The 7,263-nt window shown below is 38.7% G+C and overlaps 1 pseudogene; it reads right to left on the reverse strand.

Annotated features, from left to right (window-relative positions):
• Positions 1–2,471: 2,471 nt before the first annotated feature.
• Positions 2,472–3,739, reverse strand: LOC119821980 (annotated as a pseudogene).
• Positions 3,740–7,263: the final 3,524 nt, after the last annotated feature.

Below are 7,263 nucleotides of genomic sequence, written 5' to 3' on the forward strand. Positions count from 1 at the left end.
ATCACAGTCTATGTGTAACAGCATTCTGTTTAGGAGCTGAAGTCATGTTTGTTAAAGATTTGGATAAACACTGTGAGCTAGAAAACTAGCTTCCATCATCTCAAGAACTGAGTAATGAATACCCTAAGGAAATGATGCAGACATCATATGTGATGGGTCTGGTCAGTCAGCATTTAACAAATGGCCGCCACTGCTATGATGTCAGATACCTGCATAATTGGGTAATTGTTTTCCCCATTTTAATCTGAAACTGTGGTTTTCTAGTATAGATAATGATAGTCATCAAGTGTATTAGGATTATTAGGAATTGATAGCAAAAATTTCTCAGTGTCCCGTTACAGAGCAAAGGATGCATTTTTCTCAATGTAGGATTCTGTGAAGATTGATGGCGGATGTAGAAGTACATAACACGGGAAAAGTCAAAGGGTTCTTAAAATAAATTAAACAGGGCCCACACTAATTAAACATTAATAGGATCAAGGCACTGAGCTAGATAACATGAAAATGCCAAAAGTGCATGCTTTGCCACACAGTGGAACATCAATTTAAAGAGATGATTCACATAAGGGTTCCCATTTTATATTAATAGCTACTTAATTGCCTTTGTGGCTTGGGGATTGAGTGCCCCATATAATGGCTAAATTTTCATCAATGTCCCTAAAATGAATTTAGATATTATAATTTTGTTTCTAATGACTAATTCATGTGAAAACATAAAATCTTAAGTGCACTAAAACAAGTTTTTACAAACATATTTAATTTCCAATTACCCGGGTCTCATCTCATGAAAATCTTATTTTTAACTCAGTAATTTTATTTTATAAGAAATACATTAGAAATTATAGCAGCTGTTGCCATTTAAATTATAACTACTCTAAGAGAATCTGTATTTTCAAAATATTCTGAGAATAACGTTAGTCTCCTTTTAAAGTGCTGTAATATATTTTATCATGCCCACCATAAAGGTCAGAATTTCAAGCAGTATACTTCAATAAAGCAGGATTCACATGACTATTAAAAAGCATAAGCATCCCTGATGGGAAAATACCAACAAAAGCATAATGCTATGCTGATAACACTGTCAGGATGCAACAGCAGGGCACCCATTCATAAAAATAATACCGAAATAGTACACCGGGCATCCTTATCTTATGGAGAACAGAACATGGCTCAGGTGATAAGAAAGTTAGAAAACCCAAACATCTGCTTGGGTCTCGGAGGAATAAATCAACATTTGAAACCATCCTAGTTACTATGGAGACCCTGAGGAGCTACTGGACACTTGTACAGCTTTCCTCGGAAGCCACCTTTAGCTTCTTGCATTCACTCTGTTTGAATTCATTGTAATGAAGGACAAGCTTGTTTACTTTTAAAATGCAGGTGTCAGTGTCTCTGATCCTGTTCCCTTTTCTTCTCTCCGGAGACTTGAATGTAGCAAAATTGAGGGTATGAATAGTTATCATTAGTTATCATTACTCATCATTCTGTGTACAACAGATTCTGCCACCTCATGGGCAGCTGCCCTGACAGGCCCATAAACAAGTATGCAGGCTTAGGTTAACCATGGTCTCTGCTAAAGCCAAAGCATGTGACAAAGTGCAATGGGGAAAACCCAATATGATCACAGGAACTGCAGACCACGAAGGCACTTAATGTTACATAGGTTTGTCTTCGGTAATGGCACAAGGCTATAAGTTATGTATTATTAACTTATTAAAGAAAGTTTGGCTTTTAAGTAGGTTTTGGTTTCAAACCGCATTTTATTAGTATTTAAGTAGGATGTTATTAAAAGTTCTTATATAAGATTCTAGGTTACATATCCTTCTTGGGATTACACAGCTTCTCTCCCTGAAATAATCAGACTTTGCTCTATCATAGTAATAAGGTATTTAAAATGGGACCTGAAGAGACCACTCAGTGGGGAAAGACTTATAGAGCAAGCATGGGGATCTGGGTTTAAATTCCCGGCACCCACATAAAAGCCAGGGATGGATGTTCATGTCTGTAATCCTAGCACTGGGATACAGACAAGAGGCTCCCTGGGTCTGGCTAGTTAACCATGGCTGAGTTGGGAATCTTCATGATCCGTGAGAGACCGTGTATTGAAACAGTAAAAGGTTGAAAGCACTGGAGGAAAGCATCCCATACTAAGCTCTGGCCTCCATATACATGTATGCGTACACACACACACACACACACACACATACACACACATACACACACATACACACACATACACACACATACACATACACACACACATACAAACATATACACACATACACACACATACACACACACATACACACACATACACACACACACCACACACATACACACACACACATACACACACACAGTCTAGTTAACTTATTTCTTCTCCTTTTTGTAGAAAGTATTTTTATTAAGTTAAAATATTCTTTGATGAGCAGCAAGTATTTATGTGGAGAGTTCAGAAAATCAACTTGTGACTATTTATTTGCCTTGTTTTGATTACAGCCATGATTGCACACATTCCTTCTAGTGGTTTCATGCAAATCTATCTCTGTTCCTATCTGATCACGGGAAAAAGTACAGGAAGGACTTCCCGGACGCATCAGGTAAAAGACTTTGTTAATTTGGTTCAAGAACTCATTTCCAGGCATGAATTCAACTTATATGTTTTTGGCCACATATTCAGACACCAACTTTGAGAAACTCTCTACTCTTCTATCTTCCAAAGGTGATGTGTGTCCTGTCACCGGGTGAAAGGGACGAGTGACGATTTCTTCACCTGAAGCAGTTAAGCCAACCACCACACTGACCTACCGACCGGACCCCCACCCCCGGATCCCTTCCTTTGTGGGTTGCCTGGAGGGCTGCTCTCATGCCCTTCAACTGCCAATAGGCTTGAAGGAGTTGTCCACTCCTCCCAGCTGGCGTCTCAGTGAATACTTCCTGGATGGCTTTACTGAAATCTTGGGGGTTAGTACAGTCAGAGGATCGAATGCTTTGGTCTTTGAGAATATGTCTTTATTGATGTGGATGTCAATGATCTGGAACACACCAGCCACTTTACATCCTATGAGCACCGCCAATTCCCCTGCTTCCAGGACAAAAATGAAACAGACAGAACCAGTCTCCACCTTGGCAGTGATTACAGCCGTACTGTAAGTACTGTAACCGGTTGAAATACTACAACCGAGAAGGCAGGCTCTATCCAAAGGGGCTGTACTGTAACCAGCTGAAATGCCACAACCGAGAAGGCAGGCTTTAGCGGCAGAGATTCAACCACAACAGTGTACTCGGAAAAAGTGCTGGTTCCCGTGAAAAGATAAAAAGCCTTTCCTTTGCAGGCAAATCTGCCAGTACCATCTGGCATTAATCCTTACTCCGGAGCGACTCTCATGTTCTGGCAAAGGTTTGTTTTAGGACTCAGACAAAAGTAAAACGGGATGACACTATCACTTGCCTTAAATTTAGTAACCCCCTCACCAATGCGTTTCATAATTCCAGCACCTTCATGTCCCAAGATCACCGCGACACACCCCTCAAAATCAGCTCTGCTCAGGGTAGAGGTATCAGTTTGGTAAATGGCAGTGGCACTGATCTTAATTTGAACTTCATGAGCCGTTGGAGGTGTTACTTCTATCTCCTCTGTGGAGAGAGGTTTTCCGGCCTCCCAGGCAACTGCAGCCATTCACCTGATCACCTGATTCTCTCCTTCAACAAGCTCGGGTTCGTGCACTGCACTGATCATCTACCTATTTCTGCTCCTTAAGGAATATGTGCCACCATAAAAGGAGACTATTGCTACCTATGTATCTATCTACCTAACTATTGGTCATTTAGGGACTGCTATGTCTACACTCAAGGCTATATTTAATATTATAACATTCCATTTTGTGTTCTTTAACTGATTAATAACATACATTTGTACAATATGAGAAATCATAGAAAGTATAGCATAACCATTTTATTGCACACAGATACATGCAACCATATCCAACTTTTTCACATGGATTCTGGGAATCAAACTCAGATCAACAGATTTGTGTAAGGGCTTTCCTACTGAGCTATCCTTCTAACCCATAATTATATGACCCTTAAAGTAGAAATAAAGAATTTAAACCACAGTGATGAGGACTTTATTAGCTACAGCTACTTCAGGTACCTTCTGTATTTCTTCATTCAGTCTCAAAACTTGATCATTTTATAATATTTAGGAGCAGATATTATTTGCTATGCCAATAATTGTAAAATTGTAACTGACATTTTTCCTACTACTGTATCCACTTTGCTATTGGTAGTGTTGATGAAAAGGATGATAACAGTGATTCTGTAAAATCTTCAGAGTGACGCCCATGCTGGCCATGCCACAAAAAGGGACTCAGAGAAATAAATGTTCTTAAAATGTTTATTTATAGTATGAATAATAGATGAAAAGTAGAAGTTGTCAGTGATTCCCCAGAAACAAGATGCAGGGAAGGCTGACACATGAAGTATTAGGAACTGAGAAGCAAATATAATTTTTACCACTTAGTGACTCTTATAGCTGTTTCCATTAGATGAAGACATATGGGAAAACTGCTAAAATTATACAAAGCAACCAACCATTGCAAAAAAAATCCATTAAAATCACACAGAATTCAGCATAATTAAACCGAACATTTTTTAAATAAAACTATCACTATTGTTTTGTGCTTTTAAACGCCAAGGAAATCTGAGACAGGATGTTTGCATAACATGGAAGTTTGCAAACACAGCCATAAGGTGAAACGGATCACCACTGCGCATGCCCCCATTCCCTTGAGGAAGGTCACAGACCCTTTTCTCCGGAGGTGAAACAGATCACCACTGCGTATGCCCCCATTCCCTTGCAATTCTCATCTAGTTTGTTGTTTACTTGTTTGCTTGCTTTTTGAGGCAGCTCTAGCTCTTCCTGAAATGTGAGGTGAAGAACATGTGCAAACTTGATGAGTGTCCTCAGGAAAAAGCAAAAGAGAGTTCTGTCCTGTCCTGTGTTGTGCAAACATCCCATCTCAGAGGTCCTGCGTCTCTCCTGGGAGCACCCAGACTCTGGACAGGATTTAAAGTCAGAGACTTAGAACCATATACACTGGAGAGCTTGGCCTAAAATGATGTAAGGAGCTGAGGCAGTAAAACATTCTAACACAATGTAATAAGCAGACACATAGGCGCCTACAAGAGGAACTTTAAACTGAAGTTATGAGGGATAACGGCCCACAAGAATACCATTTGATTATGGTATTAAATGAATTTTCTGGTTTTCTGAGTCCATATGCCCAAATTTAGTCGGCTTTTGATATGTGTTTTTGCAATAACAAATCTGATCCACCACTAGCAGGACATGAGGTTTGAAGAGATCAATGAGGAGTGAATATTTTAGGACATCAGCAGGTTGCCTTTCCATAGCATAATTTATAACTTAAACCTGCATTTTTCTGAAGTTTTCTCATGTTAAGATTCATCTTAAGTTGAATTTCTGGTAGAAACCCCCAGAAATGACCTGTTTCTGGGCTGTGCATGCATTATAATAATCTTTAGGTATATTCTCATGTTGCACTGTCTTTATTATTGCAGCTTTATGTTAAGTCTTAAAATCATACACAGCAACTTCTTGGTCTTCCTTATCTCCTATTAGAAAGGGGATATTTTCATATATATTGCACAAAGCCAGAATTATCTGATATTAAAACCAGAATGTAATGGTTTGAATAAGAATGGTTCCCATGGGTTCATATATTTGAATGCTTGGTCCCCAGTTAGAACTGTTTGGGAAGGATTAAGAGGTGTGGTAGTGTTGAAGAATATATGTTACTGGCTGTGGCAAATCACAGCTTTAATCCCAGTACTTGGGAGGCAGAGGAAGGCAAATCTCTTTGAGTTTGAGGCTAGCCTGGTGTACAAAGTGGTTTCCAGGACAGCCAGAACTGTTCCACAGAAAAACCTTGACCCTGTCTTAAAAAACCAAAAATAAAATAAAATAAGTAAATAAGTAAATAAAAAAGACTTGGAACCACTGCCGGTCTTTGTCTCTGTTTCTCTCTCTACCTCCTTCCTTTCCACACCCCTCCTTTTAACTCATAGCTTTATCTAACTACATAAGTGCTCAGATCCTGCTCTAGTGCCATGCATGCCTGCCTGCCTGCTGCCAGACTGTCCACCCTAAAAGCCAAGGACTCTTGCCCTCTGAGATAAATGCCAAGGTAACCCTTTTGTTCTCTAACTTGCTTTGGTCTTGGTGTTCTACCACAGCATTAGAAAAATAACTAAGACATGGACAATGAGCACAAAGAAATAATAAATACTGGAACAAGCTTTTTTTTTTTTACTAGCAAATAAAATCTAGAAATATATAAAGGGAATAGTACATTCTACCAAGTTGATTTTGTTTTTTGATGGATTCAAATATGTTTTGGCAAGTCTAGGAAATTTCCATTGTCTTATAAGGTTTAAAATTAACTTTTTTTTAACATCAGCAAAATCTTGCTTGTATTTTATTTGTTATTACATTCAATATGATAATCAAATTGGAGCAAATGCTGTCTAAACAATAATGAGTTGGTTAACCCATGAAAACATTACATTTTTTCATTAATCATTTATTAGTTCATGTTTGATTCTTCTCTGCAATGTTTTAAACTTTAAAATAGAACATGTTCTTAAAAGTTACAGACTCTCTGAATGTGGCTGATGGTGGAGGAGGACTGAGAAACCAAGGACAACGGCAATGAACATGAACCCTACAGCATGGACGGGTTCACTGTGAGCCTTGTCAGTTTGGTTGCTCACCTTCCTGGACTTAGGGGGTGCTGGCAGGACCTTGGACTTAACATAGTGAAGGGAACCCTGATGGCTCTTTGTCTTGGAGAGGGAGGGAGTGGGGGGTATGGGTGGAAGGGAGGGGAGGGAAGGGGGAGGAGGAGGGAAGGAGATGGAAATTTTTAATAAAAAAAACATAAAAAAGTTAACCCTGGATATTACACATAAGTAAATGCTCCTGTAAATGCTGTTAACTTCTCATATATGTGTGTGTATGTATTATGTTTCATGTATTTTTACTTATTATATTTTGTTATTTATATTTTCCAATTTTTATTGCCTATCTTAAAACAAAAGAGAAGTAACAAAAGCAAAATCTTAAAACTGAGATCAGATTTGGCACAGGCTTCACTCAAAAAGATGCTTAGTTGATAAATAAGCTTATGCAAAGGCGTAATGAAAATGATTTTCAGTCATTAAGGAAACGAAGTCATCAAA

Source organism: Arvicola amphibius, chromosome 8 (assembly GCF_903992535.2).
Source record: "Arvicola amphibius chromosome 8, mArvAmp1.2, whole genome shotgun sequence".
Classification (NCBI taxonomy): domain Eukaryota; kingdom Metazoa; phylum Chordata; class Mammalia; order Rodentia; family Cricetidae; genus Arvicola; species Arvicola amphibius.